Source organism: Acomys russatus, chromosome 15 (genome assembly GCF_903995435.1).
Source record: "Acomys russatus chromosome 15, mAcoRus1.1, whole genome shotgun sequence".
Taxonomy (NCBI): Eukaryota; Metazoa; Chordata; class Mammalia; order Rodentia; family Muridae; genus Acomys; species Acomys russatus.
The window spans coordinates 28304992-28322124 of record NC_067151.1 but is presented as its reverse complement, the minus strand read 5'-3'; the positions used below and the strand labels follow the sequence as shown (position 1 = coordinate 28322124).

The 17133-nt window shown below is 45.4% G+C and overlaps 1 protein-coding gene across 1 annotated transcript in view; it reads left to right on the top strand.

Annotated features, from left to right (window-relative positions):
* Nucleotides 1-887: 887 nt before the first annotated feature.
* Elf2 (E74 like ETS transcription factor 2) overlaps nucleotides 888-17133 on the top strand; it is an 85440-nt gene continuing 69194 nt past the window's right edge. The window contains exons 1-2 of the mRNA XM_051157118.1: nucleotides 888-1057; nucleotides 15688-15774. The gene's annotated coding sequence lies outside the window, so the exon portion shown is untranslated. The remainder of the gene's footprint in view (nucleotides 1058-15687; nucleotides 15775-17133) is intronic.

Sequence of the window (17133 nt, the reverse complement as noted above, 5' to 3'; positions counted from 1 at the left end):
GCCGCGTAGCCGGGCCGTTGGGCGGTGGTAATTTCTGGGAACGGGGCGGGGTCCGGGGTGGACTAGCTGGGAGGCGGAGCGGGCGGCGCCCCGGGGCCCCGGAGCGGGCGGGGCGCCACGTGCGTCAGTGGCCGGGCGGGGCGGGCCGCGCGCTCCTCCCCGCCCCCGCCGCCACCATCCACCGAGCCCGGGAGACGCGCGGGGACTCTGAATACTGGGGCTGACAAGAGTTTTATTTTGTAAACCCAACACTTCCCTGACGCTTAGTCTGCGAGTGCGGAGCGGTCACTCAAAGATCTGGAAGCCCAGAGTTGGGAGGGGATGAGGGGTGACAGCAAGGACTCGAGAGTGGCCCAGGGGTGCACGTATCGTCCCGGCTGGGCTGCAGGTGCACGCACCGCCCCGCCGTCCCCACGCGCCCGTCCCGCGGCCGCAGCGCAGTGCAGTGCGCAACGTGGGGGAGTAAGGAAGCCCCGGGGACCCAGAGAGGGACAAGTGGCTAGCGTCTCCACCTGAGCAGGAGGGTTCGGGCGAAGTTGGGCACCGAGGAGAGGGCGGGATTCGAGAGCGCAGGAGGCGGGCTGCGGGGGGCCCGAGGGCGGTGGGGAGTATAAATAGCCGGCCCGGTTTGACAGGCGCTGCGGTGACTGGCGGTGTCGCCTCCCCCGGCGGCGCGCGGGGAGGGAGGAGCGCGCGGAGCGGCCGGGTGGGGGAGGCGGACTCCAGTGTCCTGGTGGCGGCGGCAGGAGGCCGAGGGGGAGGAGCCGAAGCGGGTGCGGAGGGCGGGGGCCGGCCGCCGCTTCCCCGCGCCCGGCTGTGTCGCCGCCGTCGCCTCGGCGGTTGCGGGGTGGGGGGAGGTTCTGTGGAGCGGCGCGCGCGGGGGGCGCAGCGCGGTTTTGTCTGGTTTCGTAGTGCGGAGCGGCTCGCGCGGTGGCCCGGGGAGGCCCCCTCGGCTTCCCGCAGGACGCCGGGCCAACGGCGGGTGACTGCGGCGGCTGGGCCGGTCTGCGGCCCTTAGGGGAAGGGCAAGGGACACGGCGACGTGGAGGGAGTGCAGGTAAGAGCGCGGGGACGGCGGAGGCCGGCGGGAGCGAGCGGGAGGGAGAGGGAGGGCGCGGCGACCCAGCCCGGCTGTCCCGAGTGTCGCCTCCTCCTGGGCGCCCCCGCCCCGCGCCTGTGTTGTTTGCCTCAGCGGCGGTGGAGGGGCTTTCCGGAGGCTGGGGCGGTGACACCGGCGGAGCTGGGGGCAGGGCGGGAGCCCGCACCGGAGCGGCCCGGGGCAACGGTCGTGGCGCCGAGGGACCGCGGCGCGCGCTGTTTACCTCGCGGCGCCAGTCATCGCGCGGTAGCCGGGCTGCCGGGGAAGCGCGTCCCGGGCGGCAGTTTCCGTCGCCGTCGGGCCTGCTCGCCGCCGCCCGGGCGGGCACGACAGGTTGTACCCCGCCGTTCTTTTATTCTCACTCTCCGCTGGTCCTCTGCCGCCTCCTTCTCCTAGTTCCCGGGGGAGCCGGGCTGCGATCGCAATCTGTGTTTGCAACAAAACAACAACAACAACAACAACAAAAAACCCCGGGGCTCTTGGAAGCTCCCTGGTCCGGTGCCGCCTTTCGGGTCCCTTGCTGGCGGAGCTGGCCCTGGGGGACCTCGCCGCGAGTGTAGTGAGCGCACCGCGCGCCTCGGTACCGACTGTGCTCCAGCGGCGCTGCGCGCCGCCGCCGGACCCACTCTAGTGGGACATTTTCACTCTGTCAGCAAAGGACGGAAAAATAACCTACGGGGCCGAGTGAGTGAGTCCCAGGGCAGTTTCCGATGCCCCTCATGGGCCAACTTGCTGGGCTGCCCTCCTAGGAGCCACGTTCTCGGCTGAATACCCTTTCTTTAAGTTCTTAGTACTTTATCAAGTGGGCGTAAGATGGGGGTCGTCACTGTAACCCTGGAACATCTTTCTCGTGTTCATGACATTAATCAAGCAATGGCTTATGCTTTCATCGGGCAGTGAGAAACTATAGTAGAAATCGCGCCTTTGGTCTTCAGATTTTTGCGTTTCTTTTTCTTCGCGTCCCTGTTGAGAGGCACTATAACTCACTTTCCCTACTGCTAGTATCGGAACAATGTCCGTCCGGGCCTTAGTGAGATAAGATTGTATTTTTGTGGTTTACAGTTTCTTCAGAGGGTTGAATGACTTCATATGAGACTGGGGTCTGTTGAATTATGTTTAAAGGGATTTAGGAATAAGGTTTATAGGAGGCAATACAGTTTACAGAGTTCATACATCCAGTAAATAATCGAAGTAGGAATCTGGTGTCTTCAACACTAGAAAATTTCAATATCTAATGTTTTTCTTTCTTTCTCTCTCTCTCTCTCTCTCTCTCTCTCTCTCTCTCTCTCTTTGTTTCCTTTGGTTTTCGAGACAGGGTAGTCTCTCTTTGTAGTCTTGGCTGTCCTATAACTTGAGTGGTATAACAGCCTGGCCTCGAACTCACAGAGATAAGCCCCCCCGCCCCCCGTGCCTGGGATTAAAGGTGCCTGTGCCACCACTACATGGCAATGTTACTCTACTTTTAAACTTAATTACTTAGATTAATCATTGTACCTTGCAGACATACATAGTTACAAAATATTTGGAGAGATTCTGAAACTTTGGAGGTTTTTTTTGTTTGTTTCTGTTTCTGTTTTTGTTTTCTTCTTGACACAGGGTTTCTGTGTAGCCTTGGCTGTCTTGGACTCACTTTGTAGACCAGGGTAGCCTCAAACTCACATAGATCTGCCTGCTTCTGCCTCCCAAGTGCTGGGAATAAAGGCCTGCACCATCATGCCCGGCTCAATGTCGTTTTTAAGGTCTAGTCACAGATGGGTCAGCAATGTAGCTCAGTGGCATAGTGCTTGCTTTGCATGGGGAGGGCTCTGAGTTCAATCCACAGTACTACCAATGGAGATGCCAACGACTAACTCCTGTACTGGTTAGCAGTCACTCATTTCGTCCATCTGGCCCTGTGGATCTCTATGCCTTTGCTTGTTCTGGAAATGTCATGTACAAGTGTACAATATGTAGTCTTTTGTGATTGTCTTCTTTCTCTTGGCATAAAGTCTTTAAAAGTTGTGCATGTTGTAGCATGTGTCAGCACATCATCATCATTGCTGTCACTATTTTGCTGAGTAATGCTTCTTTGCACGGATACACTTCCTTACGTTAATCCATTCATCAGTTGATAGGTATTTGAGCTTCCCCTTATGGGTTTTGTGAGTAATATTTGTATGCATGCTCTCCTTTGTGTGGATATGCTCTCCTTTCTCCTTGGAGTGATATTAAAAAAAAAAAAGCACAAAAATCAGCTTTTTGCAACAATACCAAAAATAATTACTCCATTTTGAGTGTATAGTCCATGTCTTTTTCTTTCTTTCTTTCTTTCTTTCTTTCTTTCTTTCTTTCTTTCTTTCTCTTTCTTTCTTTCTTCTTTTCTAGATGGTTTCTTTGTGTAGCCTTGGCTGTCCTGGAATTCACTCTGTACACCAGGCTGGCCTCGAACTCACAGAGATCTGCCTGCCTCTGCTTCCTGAGTGCTGGAATTCAAGGTGTGCGCCACCACTGCGTGGCTTAATCCAATATTTTAAAATAAATGTGTAGGATTGAGAATATCCCAGGCTTGCTCTGTCATACTTTTTTCCATCCACCCCCGAAATCCGCTGTGCCCTGTTTGTGGTTAATCCTCACTCTCCAAAGCCCCAACCCTAGCCAGTCACCATTTTGTTTTATCTCCATGTTTGTTCCCTCTGGCTGTTTTGCCTAATGGAATTATAATATGCACTTTTTAAGTTGGACATCTTTCACTTAGCACATTTTTGAGTTTTTCCCCCCTATATTGCAACATGTATCAGGACTTTATTTTTGATAGGTTATGGACATTCCATATTTGTCAATCCACCAGTTATGATGGGTATTTGAATTATTTCCATTTTCAGACTGTTTATAGATACACCTTGGAAGTTTGATTACAAGTCCTCATGTGCATGTATGGTTTCCTTTTCATGGGTGAACACATGGGAATATGATTGGCATATGTCTAACTTTCAAAGAACCTTCTAAACTGTTTCTCAAAGTGGCAGTACCATATTGCATTCTCATTAGTCGTGGCCTTGAAGTCCAGTTTTCTGTATGTCTTTGTCAGTATGGATGCGAAATAGTCGTGATAGTGGATATGAATGAAGTAGCTAGCTCATTGACGTTTTGGGTTTTCTTATGCTTCATAGTATTGGTTATCTTTTCATGTTGTCAGAAATCTTGATCTTCCTCTCCTCTCTTTCTTTCTTACAGTCTTAGTTAAACATGCTAAGCAAGTACTCGACCAGAGTTCTATGTTCACAGCATGTTCATATCTCTTTTGGTGCCATAGCTAGTCAACTTTTTGGTCCACATTCATTCATTCATTCATTTTAAGACAGGGATTCTCTGTGTAGCTTTGTCCTGGACTCATTTTATAGACCAGGCTGGCCTCGAACTCACAGAGATCTGCCTGCCTCTGCCTCCCAGAGTGCTGGGATTACAGGTGTGCGCCACCACGCCTGGCTCCACTTTTATTTTTTTTATAAATAATTTTAGGGTTGGACTGAGAAAACACACCTGAAAAAAGGGCCATTTGAATTTTGGTAGAGGTTGTTTTGAATCTATATCTCAATATGGGGAGAATTTCTATCTTAACATTGAACATGAGAAATTTATTTACTGATCTTGAGTATTCACTTAAATTTTACATAGTATTGTTTACTATGGTCAAAACGTGGCATAGCAGATCTCTGGAATTTATTTACCTTGTACAACAGAAACTTTATGTCCTTTGATGGACAGCTAGGCATGGCTCTTGTGAGCCTCCAGCTCCTGGAGACTGCTGTTCTCTGCTTCTTTGAGTTTGGCTATTTTAGATAACTCATAGAAAGTGTGCCTGCCCTCTGGGCCTGCCTTTTTTCACTTAGCATAATGTTCTCAAGGTTCATCCATGTTGCAAATAACAGAATTTCCTTTTTTAATTTTTTAATTTTAATATTTTAATTGAGACAGAGTTTCCCTTTGTACCCTGGCTGTTCTAGAACTTACTCTGTAAACCAGGCAGGACTCAAACTCAGAGATCTGCCTGCTTCTGTGTCCTGAGTGCTGGGATTAAAGATGTGCACCGCCACCACCACCACCCGATGAATATCTTTATTTTTTAAAAGCTGAGTAATATTTCATTATATGTATATACCAGATATATAGGGTTTTTTTTTCAGTTTATTTTCACTGTGAATGGAATTGTCTTGATGTTTTTCTTTGTATCAGTTTGTTTGTTGAGTGTCTGAGCACATGCCATGATTACTGCAGGTGTGAAGGCCAGAGGACAACTTTTGGAGATGAATTCTCCCCAAAACTTAGGTCTTAGGCCTGGAACTAAGAGAGACAGGTTTGGCAGGAGGCTCTTTTATCCCCAATCAATCTCACGGCTGGTGAATGTGGTTGTCTTTTTCAAATTTTGTGCCAATTTTGTTGCTAGTGTATAACATTGATTTTTTTTTTTTCTTCAGATTGATCTTGTATACTTTTATCTCATTGAAATAATTATTCATTCTTCTAGTATTTTGGGTGAACTCCGTAGTAGTTTTTACATACAGTTTACCATATAACCTGTGAATGAAGGTGACTTTGCATTGTCCTAACCAGAATACATTTCTTTCATTTCCCCTCTTTCCTTACTTGGGTACAACTAGCAGGAGTACAAGGCTGATTAGAAGTGGGTGAGAGGGCCAGGCATGGTGGCGCACACATTTAATTCCAGCACTAGGGAGGCAGAGGCGTGTGGATCGCTGTGAGTTCAAGGCCAGCCTGGTCTACAAAGTGAGTCCAGAACAGCCAAGGCTACACAGAGAAACCCTGTCTCCAAAAAAAAAAAAAAAAAAAAAAAAAAAAAAAAAAAAAACAGTGGGTGAGAGCCTGCATGGCATCCTCCAGGTTGGTAGGAGGAAAAGGTCATCGAGCCTTATCATTAGGGACAATGCTGGCTTTAGCTGTTTTTGTAAATGATGTTCATCTGTTGTGTTGTTTTTAATAGTGAGTGGGTATTGGACTATTCACATATCCTTCCCACGTCCCTTGGCGTCACCAGCTGTGGCAGTTTACCTGGGACTGCCATTCTCAGCACTGACAGTCTTGCATCTTGGGAAGTCCTTCAGCCCCACACATAACAGTATGATTACATGTCATAATGAGGTAATCATATGGCGTCTCCCCTAGTCCAGTAATACGCCGTATTACGTATGCCATTTGACCTCAGATATGAAAGAGGTTACTAGGATAAATCCTCCTGGCTCAGTGTAAACGATTATTTGTTGATGAATTTTGCTTTAGTGATATTTGACTTTTTTTGGGGCGGAGGGTTTCAAGACAGGGTTTCTCTGTGTAGCCTTGGCTGTCCTGGACTCTCTTTGTAGACCAGGCTGGGCTCAAACTTAAAGCGATCCGCCTGTCTCTACCTCCCCAGTGCTGGGATTAAAGACGTGCACCACCATGCCTGGCTACTTATTTTATTTTATTATTTATTATTTATTTTTCCTTTTTCTGAGACAGGGTTTCTCTGTGTAGCCTTGGCTGTCCTGGATTCCCTTTGTAGACCAGGTTGGCCTTGAACTCACAGTGATCCGTCTGCCTCTGCCTCCCGAATGCTGGGATTAAAGGCGTCTGTATTTATAAAGGATATTGGCTTATATTTCCTCTCTTCCTCCCTCCCTCTTCCCTCCCTTCCTCCCTCTCTCCCCCCTCTCCATAGCACACCTATGCTACAGAGCGCATGTGGTCTTAGGACAGCTTTGGAGAGTTGGTCTTCCACCTTGTGGGTCCTGGGTCGAACTCAGGTTGTCAGGCTTGGTGGCAAGCTGTCTTAGAAGTAGCTATCTGCTAACTCCAGTCTTTTCATCATTACAAATTATCTTTTTCTTTCTCTTCATGTTTACTGCTTTAACAGTATCTTTTCTTTTTGTCCTTCTACTTTCAACTCTCTTTATTGATGTAAAGTATCTTGTACATAGCATCTAGTTCAATGCTTTCTTTAAGAAAATGCCATAACTGGCTTTTGATTATAGGGTTTCATCTGTTCCTAGTGTAGACTCTGAGAGATTTATGCCTGCAGTTTTGCTACTTTTCAGATGTTCAATTAAAAAATATTGCTTACACTCTGCTGCCTCTTTTATATGTAATAGACTTCCCAGTGTGCCATTGGCACTCTTTTCCTATGTTGTTTCTTTTCTTTTTTTTCTTTTTCTAAGATAGGGTCTCTAGACTGGCCTTTTGCTCACCGTGTAGCCCAACTGCCTTTGAATTCAACACAATCCTCCTGCCTCAATGTGCCGAGTGCTGGGACTTCAAGTATGTGCCACCATATCCAGCAAAATACAGCTTTTAATTTGCTAAATCTATTTCAGATCAAGAACAGTTTCAGTCTGACATAGAAACTTGGCTTCAGTCTTGCAGCACGCCTCCCATCCTGTCTGTCAGTAGTCGTGCGCGTTCAGCAGCACAATCTTCTGCGTTTGTTTCTTCTTTCTTGTTTAGAGCCCGTTGGCACCTTACAGAGGGCACCCTGTTAATCCTGAACTCTTGCATACGACCCTCTCGCCAGCCTCCCAAACTGCTGAGCCTGCAGTCAGGTACCACCCGCACCCTCACTCACTTCAGGACTTCTGTTTTCTTTCTTCAGCTCTGTGTCTTCTAAAAGAACATTTTATACGTAGTGCATATTTATTTCTTAGTATAGGTTTATATGTTTCTTTGTATGGTATAGGTTTTTATGTTTCTTTGTATGCATTTCGGTTCATGGATGTGAGTTCTTCAGCCTGAAGGACTTGCTTTAGGGTTGCTTGGAAGGGAGCTATCTCAGCCTTTGGTTTTCTGAGATCTTTGGGTTTTCCTATGCTTTTGAGGAGAAGCTTTGGTAGGTGCAGAGTCCCTGGAGCTCAAGTTTTCTCCTCCTTTCAGCCTTGAATATGCAATCTGCCACACTCTGGTCTGCCTGGTTTCTCATAAGTTGTTTTTCTGCTTTTGACTTAACAGTTTTACTATGATGTGTCTAGTGTGAATCTTTTTCTCTTTTGTATATTGAATTGCTTTAATCTTTAAAATGTTTTAAAGTCTCTATACATAATTATTATACATATTTATTGTATAACATACCTTTGTTGAGTATTTATGAAGTGATCAGTATTCATAATTTCTTTCTTTTTTTCTTTTTTCTTTCCTTTTTTTTTAGTTTTTTTGAGATAGGGCTTTTCTCTGTAGCCATGGTTGTCCTGGACTCACTTTGTAGACCAGGTTGGCCTCCAACTCACAGTGGTCTTACCTGCCTCTGCCTCCTGAGAAGTGGGATTACAGGTGTGTGCCACTGTGCCCATTTAGCATTCATAACTTCGTGATGAAATTGTTCTGTAAAGTCCTGCCTTTTATTATTGTATCTATTCTTTTTGTTTGTTTGTTTTTTCCGATTTTTTGATTTTTTGGTTTTTTGAGACAGGGTTTCTCTGTGTTGCCTTGGCTGTCCTGGGAAAACTTTGTAGACCAGACTGGCCTTGAACTCAGAGATCCACCTGCTTCTACCTTGTGAATGCTGGGATTAAAGGTGTGCGCCACCACGCCCAGCTCACAATAAATCTTAAAAAAAAAAAAAATCTACAGACTCAAGAAATGTTAAGATGATAGGAAAATGGTTACAAGTGATTGAAGACAGAAGAAAAAGGGTCAGCGAGTAAAAGTACAGCCAGACAGCATGAAGTTCTGATATCCTCCCACAGAGCAGCACAGCCACACTTAAGAACAACAAAAGAGCCAGGTGGTGGTGGCCCACACATTTAATCCCAGCACTTGGGAGGCAGAGGAAAGGAGATCTTTTTTTTTTTTTTAAGTTTTTCGAGACAGGGTTTCTCTGTGTTGCCTTGGCTGTCCTGGACTCACTTTGTAGACCAGGCTGGTCTTGAACTCACAGCGATCCGCCTGCCTCTGCCTCCCGAGTGCTGGGACTACAGGCATGCACCACCACGCCCAGCTAAGATTTATTATATATACAGTATTCTGCCTGCATGTGTGCCTGGATGCCAGAGCCAGAAGATGGCACCAGAGTTCACTGTAGATGGTTGTGAGCCATAATGTGGTTGCTGGGAGTTGAACTTCAGACCTTTGGAAGAGCAGACAGTGCTCTTAACCTCTGAGCCATCTTTCCAGCCCTTAGATTTTAATATTTTTAATCACTTAGTCCTTTTTTTTTATTTGTTTAAATTTTGAGATAGAGTTTCACTACTTAGTCTTGGCTGGCTATGTAGACCAGGCTGGTCTTGAACTTACAAAGATATCTACCTGTCTCAGCCTCCCATGTGCTGGAATTAAAGGCATGCCTGGTGGGAATTGCTTCTCTCCTTCTACTGTTTGGAGACTGAACTGAGATCTTGGCAACAAGTGTCTTAACTCTGAGGGGTGGAGGGCGTGTACTGCATATACGCCCCTCATTAATTTTACTGACGCTTTCTTTCTTTCAATTAGTTTTAGATTGATTTTATTTTATGTATGCAAGTGTTTTACCTGATGTGTACCATGTGTGTGCCTGGTGCCATCAGAAGTCAGAAGACACTGTTGCATTCCCTGGAACTGGAGTTAACAACAGTTGGGAGGCACCATGTGGGTGCTTGGAACTGAACCCATGTTCTTTACAAGAGCAACAAGTGCTCCTAACTGCTGAGCTGGCTCTCTAGCTCCTTGATGATGCCTGTTTCTTAAAATATTTTTTAACATTTCTTCATTCCTTAAGAGCCTTTTGTTGCATATTGTATGTGTCTTCTTTGTTTACTGTACACATTAAGGTCTCCTTTTTTTTCTATTCTGTAGAATTAGTGATAACTTATTTTACCCTCCACCCCCATTTTGGTATGTATGTATGTATGTATGTATGTATGTATGTATGTATGTAATTTGAGATAGGGTTCTTGGTGTAGCACAGGCTATCCTGGCACTTACTATGTAGACCAGGCTAGCCTGGAACTCAGAGATCCCCTTCAGCACATTCTTTTTAAAGTGTTAACTGAAGTTTTAGTCATTTTTATTTTTATTTTTTTGAATCAATGGGAACTGATGTGGAGGTCAGAGAACAACTTGCAGTCATTGCTTCTTCCGTACTGCCATGAGGGTCCTGGGGATGGGACTGAGGTGGTCAGACCAGGCAGACACACTTGTGCCCACTGAGATGTGTCCGTGGCCCAGGAGCCAGATATCTGTCAGAGACCTGGAGAGATGGCTCAGCTGTTTGTTTGTTTGTTTTTCGAGACAGGGTTTCTCTGTGTAGCCTTGCCTGTCCTGGACTCGCTTTGTAGACCAGGCTGGCCTCGAACTTGATGGCTCAGCTGTTAAGAGCATTTGTGGTTCTTGCAATGGATCCAGGTTTATTTCTCAGTATCCACAAGGTACAAACCAAAGTTGTAACAGTGTTGCAGGCAGATGTTTCCTTAGAGACACCTGGAGGGCAGTGAGTGGACAGCTTCGGCATCTGGGAAGTCTCTCTCTGTGAAAGATGCTGCCGTCCCTGGGGTTGGAGCCAGGATAATGGCACAGAGGCATGCCAGAGGACAGGAGGACACAGTGCTGTGCGCCCCACGGTCTGGATGGGTTCCCTTGCTTGCTTGGTGTCTTTTTAGGGTCTGAGACCCAGCTGTGCTGTGGGCAGACTTAGAGGACCTGCCCTTGTCGGTGGGTTTGCCAGCTCCTTCATGCTCCCTTCGTATCTAAAGTCTGCTTCTGTATATGCTGCACATCACTTTCTGTATCTCACCCCAGGGATGAGTCACCAGAGACCAAGGACGCAGGTGTGCTTGCTCGCTCTCTGCCACCCCGCAAATGCTGCTTCTCTGTGAGATGACTTCTCTCTGCTCTGTAGCTTTGTAGTGTTGGTGTTCTCTCCTGTGAGGAGCGCTGCTGTGCACAGTGTGTTTACAGAGTGTGTTGGCGTTCTGTTGACTACAAAGACCCCAGTATGGGGGAAAGAGTGGGGGAAAGAGGGTTGTCAAGGTTTGTTTCAGGAAGCCTCCTTTACTTTCCCCTCGTTTACCCGGAATCAAAAGGATTCCTGGTTAGAAGGTGCATGGAAGGAAAATGTATTAGATGACTGAATCTACCAAGCTGGTGTTGACTAAGGATTCATGTGGTGTAATAGGGTAGTTATAGTCTATGGGAGGAGGTCAGAGAGGGCAGCATGCTCAGGGGGTATTTAAGGAGCTGTGGCACCAGTGTGGGAACAACTTACTTTTTCTTTTGTCCTTCCTTCCTTCCTTTTTTTCTTTTCTTTTCTTTCTTTCTTTCCTTCTTTCTTTTTTTTTTCCAGACAGGGTTTCTCTGTATTGCTCTAGTGCTCTAGCTGTCCTGGACTCACTTTGTAGACCAGGCTGGCCTTGAACTCACAGTGATCCACCTGCCTCTGCTTCCTGAATGCTGGGATCAAAGGCGTTCCCCACCATGCCCAGCATAAAACAAACCTTTAACAAAATAGTATTTTAGGTTTTTTGGAAGATATGGTAGACACAGTATCTGCTATTTCGCTGCTCTCTTGGCTCTTATATTTTGGAAGAGGAGACAGGCAGTAAACACTCAAACAAGGTAGTTTTAGAGTGTAAATACAGCAAATGACTAATACTGTGATTTTAAATAGGGAATGATAGGAGGGCTGTGTGCAAATGGAATGTAATTTGCGGAGACGGGAACGTTGGAAGAAGGGGAAAGCGAAGGTGACTGAAGGGCGCTGCCCATCCTGTTGACTGTGCTGGAGACTGGAGGCTGAGGAACAGCAGCTGGCACGACAGTGTGTGGAGTGTGGAGTGTGAGGTTCCCTCGTGCCTGGAGCTCAGCAAGCCCAGGTAGGAGAGAAGTATGAGGTCAGAGGTCAGCTGGATGGAGGGGGAGGAGCTTTGAAGAGCACACCAAGCAATGTCTGTTTGTTTCGGTTTCCCATGTGTGGAGAAAGCCACAGGGAAAGTGCTGTGGTGGCTTCATTCCTGGCTGGAGAAGTAATTTACAGAAGGATCATCTCCTCCACCTCCTCGTCCTCCTCCTTCACCTCCTGCTCCTCCTCCTCTGCCTCCTCCCCGTCCCCTACCCCTTCTTCTTCTAATTAGAGGGCAGGTAAATGTTATATTAGAATTTCATGTAAATGATGTTTGGTCTTATAAAGAAGAGCAGGAAAAATAAGTTTCCTCCTGGAAATTTTTTCCTTTAAAGTTTATCTATTGAATACCAATATGTATAAAGCTTTAACTTTTAGTACGGTTACAATAATGGGTGCATTCTCCATATAGTTTTCTGGCTGTCTTTGCCTTGCTGCCCCACAGTGAGTGTATGTGAAAAGGACTGTCTGTCTAAAGCCAGATAGAAGTTTCATCTTTAGCGCTGATGAGAAATGCTGGCAGCATGTTGGCTTGGTTTGGTCTTGTCTCTGTGCTCATTAAGTCTTTAACTATCAGGATATACTGGTTAATAATGAAGAGATACTTCTGTAACTTCCCTGCATATTTTCTATACAGCACCAGGATTTTAGGGCTTCATTTTTTTGTATCACAGTTTCCTTTTGCATTATATATATATATATATATATATCTCCCCACCGCCCCCCGCGGCCCGAGACATAGTCTTTCTGTGTTAGCCTTGGCTGTCACTTTGTAGACCAGGCTGGCCTTGAACTCACAGCGATCCAACTGCCTCTGCCTCCCCAGTGTTGGGATTAAAGGCGTGTGCCCCCATGCCCGGCTGTCATTGATTTTTTAAGTAGACTCTTTTAATTTCTCATTTTCTATTATTTTCTGTAGCTATTTTTTGTTTGTTTGATACTGGAATTACATTTAACAACCTGCAGTAACACTATTTGAACACTAGTTTGAGTTTTTGCAGTGTGATTTTAATAACGTAAAACTCTACTTCTGGCCTGGTAATGTAGCTCAGTCACTTGCCTTGCATGCACAGAGCCCTGTGTTCAGTCCCCAACACCAGAAAAACAAAAACTCCCTTCCATAAAGGAGTCTCTTTCAATTTGATGTCACAAGATTTTTGCCTTCATGCATGTGTGCCCCCAAACAAACTGAAATTTAAATTTTATTTTCTCTTTAAATTAAATAAATAAGATGTGTAGTTAAAAAAAAAAAACTATTTATTTATTTATTTTTTTGAGACAGGGTTTTTCTATGCCCTGGACTCGCTTTGTAGACCAGACTGGCCTCGAACTCACAGTGATCCACCTGCCTCTGCCTCCCAAGTGCTGAGATTAAAGGCATGTACCACTATGCCTGGCTTCGTTAAATCAAATTTATATTAATATATTGGCTCTTAGACAAAAAATGATTTGAACAAGTTAGTGTCTTAAAGCAGCACATAGAGGAACAAAAATGAATAAAAACCATTTATAGCAGCATGCCACTGCTGCCTGGACACTGCCTTCTGTATTCTGGCCTTGGTTTCCTCCCAAAGCTTGGAGTCCAGGGTCCTCTTACTTTACCTCGTTGGGCTCATGTAAGCAGCTCTTGAAGTGTAAAGTGTGGCTCTGCTCAGTAGTGATGAACTTGTCAATTTTCCTGAGGATGCTTTCATACCTCTGTGTTTCAAGGCCAGGTTTGCAGAATGTAAGGTTCTTTGTTGATAGCTGTTCTTTTCTTTCTTTTTTTTTTTCTTTTATCCCCTCCCCCCCCCCCCCCGCCTCTCTCTCTCCTTTTTTGAGACAGGGTTTCTCTGTGTAGCCTTGGCTGTCCTTGACTCGCTTTGTAGACGGGACTCGGCCTGGAACTCACATTGACCTACCTGCCTCTGCCTCCCCGAGTGCTGGGTGGGATTAAAGGCATGTGCCACCATGTCCGGCTGCAGTTTTTCTTTCAGTTCTTTGAATATATTTACCAGTCCCACAAAATACTGATGATATATTCCTGGTAATATTGCTGAGGATCCCTCATACAAATCATTTCTTGCTTGCTGCAAGAAATAATTTTTTTAATTAAAAAAAAAAAAGGTTTATTATTTTTAAATTTAAGAGTATGAATGTTGGCCTGTATATATGTGCAACATGTCTGTGCAATGCCTGAAAAGGCCAGAAGATGGTGGTGGATCCCCGGGACTGTAGTTAGAGATTCTTGTGAGTCGCCATGTAGGTGCTGAACCTTGGTCCTGTCCAGGGGCAGTGAGTGCTCTCAACCACCAAGCTGTCTTTCCAGCCCTGGTTATAGTTTTAAAAAGTTTGATTATTGTGTGTGTTACTGTGGGGTTCTCTTTGAGTTCAGTTTACTTGGGGCTCGTTGACTTTAGTGAAAAAATTTTTTTTTCTGTTTTTGAGACAGGGTCTGAGCTGTATAGTATAGGCTGGCTCCTGGATGCTGGGATTAAAAGCATGTGCCACCATGACCCATCCTTAGTCTTTAAAAAATTATCTTTATCTATCTATCTATCCATCCATCCATCCATCCATCCATCCATCCATCCATCTGTCTATCCAAGACAGGGTCTGAGATCTGTAGTCGTGGCTTGCCTGAAACTCAGACACCTGCCTGCCACTGGCTTCTGGATGTTAGGTTAAAGGTGTGTGCTAGTACACCCAGCCTTAGTGTTTTTTTTTTTTTTTTTTTGTTTGTTTGTTTGTTTTGTTTTGTTTCTTTTGGTTTTTCCCAGACGGGGTTTCTCTGTCCTGGACCTGCTCTGTAGACCAGGCTGGCCTTGAACTCACATTGATCTGCTTGCCTCTGCCTCCCGAGTGCTGGGATTAAAGGTGTGAGCCACCATGCCCAGCTGAGGAGTGTCTTAGTTAGCTTGTATTGCTGTGATGAAACCACCATGACCAAAAAGCAGGCTGGGAGGAAAGGGTGTATTTTGCCTCACACTTCCACATTGCTGCAGGAATGCTGCAGGAAGTCAGGGCAGGAATTCAAGCAGGCCAGGATCCTGGAGGCAAGAGTTGATGCACAGACGTGGAGGAGTCCTGCTCCTGCCTTGCTTCCCATGGCTTGCTCAACCTGCTTTCTTATGGAACCCAGGACCACCTGCCCTGGTGTGTCCTACCCCATCCATTGGTAATTAAGAAAATGCCCTCCAGGCCTGCCTCAATCTCACTGAGTCCGTTCTCATTTGAGGCTCCTTCCTCTTCAGTGACTCCAGCTTGTGTGAAGTTGACAGAAAACTAGACAGCACAAGGAATTACGCTGGTACCACTTGAGGACATTTTGGTTGGCCTGCAGCGATGGTTTAGCAGTTAAGAGCTCCTGGCAGTGGACCTAGGTTTGACTCCTAGCACACATATGGTGCCTCACAACCTTTCCTGACTCATTTTCAGGGAATGCATCCATCCCCTCCCCTTAAACACTAAAAAAGCCTATTGGTTGATTGTAACGTACTCCATAATATGGAGCATAGGTTGTGTGTGTTGGATCGGAGCTTACTTAATAATCGTTGTTTAGTGGTAACTTATAGTTGCAGGGTTGATTGTAAAAATGTTTTGATTCCTTACTCATCTAGAAATAATGATTTTATGTCTGGGTAAATGTGTGCATCAGCCTTTGGAGATCATTTGTTTTATTAAGTATTTACTGTCTGAGTCATAACTAATTAGGGCAAAAAAAAAAAAAAGTTTTAAATAGGATTGTGTTAATACTTTCTTTTTTCCTTCCCACTAGTAGTTCCAGAGAACTGCTGGTTTAGATTTTAGCTCTTCCGAGTTCTGAAAACAGTGAAGGATGCTTAGACTACTTAACATTCAAATTGTAAGTAAAGTTTATTTCTGTTTAAAAAATTTTTTAAAATATGTGTTTGGAAAACAGATTTAAGAAATGGTTATAGTAACAAGGAACATTGTTGTGATGGGGTTGTGGGTTTTTCTTCAAGTTTCTTAAGGTGTAAATACTCCCTATTTAATTTTCTGTCTAAGATGCAGAAGAAGGGACTGGAAAGACAGTCCAGTGGCTAAGAGCGCTTGCTGCTCTTTCAGAGGCCCTGGCTTCAGTTTTAGGTACTCACAGGCTGCAGCAGGCAGCTGCCTGGGCTCCAGTTCCAGGGGATCTGACTCCCCCTGCTGGCCACTGCATGCATCTGCACATATATGATATACATACACTTCAGGTGCACACACTTACACATTAACAAAAAACAAATGCATCTTTTAAAGAAATATGAAAAAAGAGACTAAAGGCATTAGATCATTCTTAAGTAGTAAGGTGAGGTTTCAGCTGGGCATGCATGGTGGCACAGGCCTGTAATCCTTGCTTTCTGGGAGGCAGAGGCAGGCAGATCTCTGTGAGATTGAGACCAGCCTGATCTACAAAGTAAGTCCAGGACAGCCAGAGAAACCCTGTCTCAAAAAACCAAACCAAGCTAAACCAAACCAAACCAAACCAAACTAAAACGACAACAGCAAAAAGATGAGGTTTCTGCTTTTATTTTATAGTAAATGTCTACAGAAGTTCCTTATTATTTCTTCCCATTCCGTATGATGCAGTGATCACAGTTAATGCTGAGTATAATATTAATGGAATAATCTATTATAAGTATAGATTTCTTTAAATGTATTTACATTTTCTGCATTCTTTAATTTTGACATTAAGAAAAGATAAATCCTGTCAGAAAGCTATGTATTTTCTCTGTATAAAAAACATAACCTGCTGGGCATGGTGACTCACACCTGTAATCCTAGCACTTGGGGAGGCAGAGGCAGGCAGAGCTCTGTGAGTTGAAGGCCAGACTGGTCTACAAAGGGAGTCCAGGACAGCCAAGGCTACACAGAGAAACCCTGTCTTGAAAAAAACTAAAAAAAGAAAGAAAAGAAAAGAAGACATGGCCCAAGGGGTTAAAAAGGTGGCTCAGCAGTTAAGAGCACTGGCTGCTCTTCTAGAGGTCCTGAGTTCAATTCTTAGCACCCACATGGTGGCTCATAACCATGTATGATGGGATCTGATGCCCTCTCTGGCCTGCAGGTGTACATGCAGGCAAAGCCCTCATATGTAAAGTAAATAAGCAAGCAAACAAATAAACGAATCTTTAAAAAGAAAAAAAGTCTTAAAAAATAAAGAGGGACCCAGGGATTAGATCTAGAGGAGACACATTTTGATACTTACCTACGTAAGCAG